The sequence below is a fragment of the Crocuta crocuta genome, unplaced genomic scaffold (assembly GCF_008692635.1).
Source record: "Crocuta crocuta isolate KB4526 unplaced genomic scaffold, BGI_CrCroc_1.0 scaffold1172, whole genome shotgun sequence".
Lineage (NCBI taxonomy): Eukaryota > Metazoa > Chordata > Mammalia > Carnivora > Hyaenidae > Crocuta > Crocuta crocuta.
In genome coordinates this window covers 15,989-16,900 of record NW_027532019.1, presented here as the reverse complement: position 1 = coordinate 16,900, position 912 = coordinate 15,989, and positions in this window count along the sequence as shown.

Sequence of the window (912 nt, the reverse complement as noted above, 5' to 3'; positions counted from 1 at the left end):
TGCCAAGAATCTGTTGAAAAATAATATAATGTGTCAGTGAAGATAAATTGCTGTAGAGGTAAAAGGATGGACTATGGGTGGACATGTGGTTCTGTCTTAGATACACAAGGTACCCTGAGGAGACGACATTTTCCTCAGAGATTCATTACATAAATAAAGCTGATTCTAGAAATGTGTATGACCTCGCCAAGTGACTTTAACTTTATTATATACTTATTTCTTTGAATTATCTGATCTCTTTAGCTTTTAAATAACATTGAAAGACATCTTTACCTGGCCCTACCAAAATGTGTATAGTTTAATGAAAATAAAGCAGAAAAAATATGTATAAAATATGTAAGGAGTTTTGAGAGAGAGCAATGAGAAACAAACAAAAAAACCTTAAGAAAAAATTGTTGACATAAACAATTATGGGTAAGCTGGACTTACATATTTTTAAAAATCTAACAAAACAGTGTAAACATTAAGATTTAACATAGATCGGAGATTTGGCAATTAAAAATACCCATTTTCATAGATAGGAAAGTTATATTTATATTTAAGAGTTTCTGAAAAATGTCACAGATATAAAAATGTCCAGTTTCATATGCTGAAATCTATTTTTTAAAATTAAATCTGAAAAGCAATTGAAGTTTGATAAAATAGAAAAGGCACTTTTAAATTATAAATAAAGGGGCGCTAGAGTGGCTCAGTCCGTTAAGCGTCCAATTCTTGGTTTTGGCTCAGGTCATGATCTCAATTTTTATAAATNGGGACGTAATATTGTGTCAAGAAAAAAATTGAAGTTGTAATGAAAAAATGATTTGAAAGTAATAACTACACATTAAATCCCAAGGATCTGACAGAATTTATACTAGAAAAGATAGTTTAGAGGTGCCTGGGTGGCTCAGTTGGTTAGGTGTCTGACTCTTG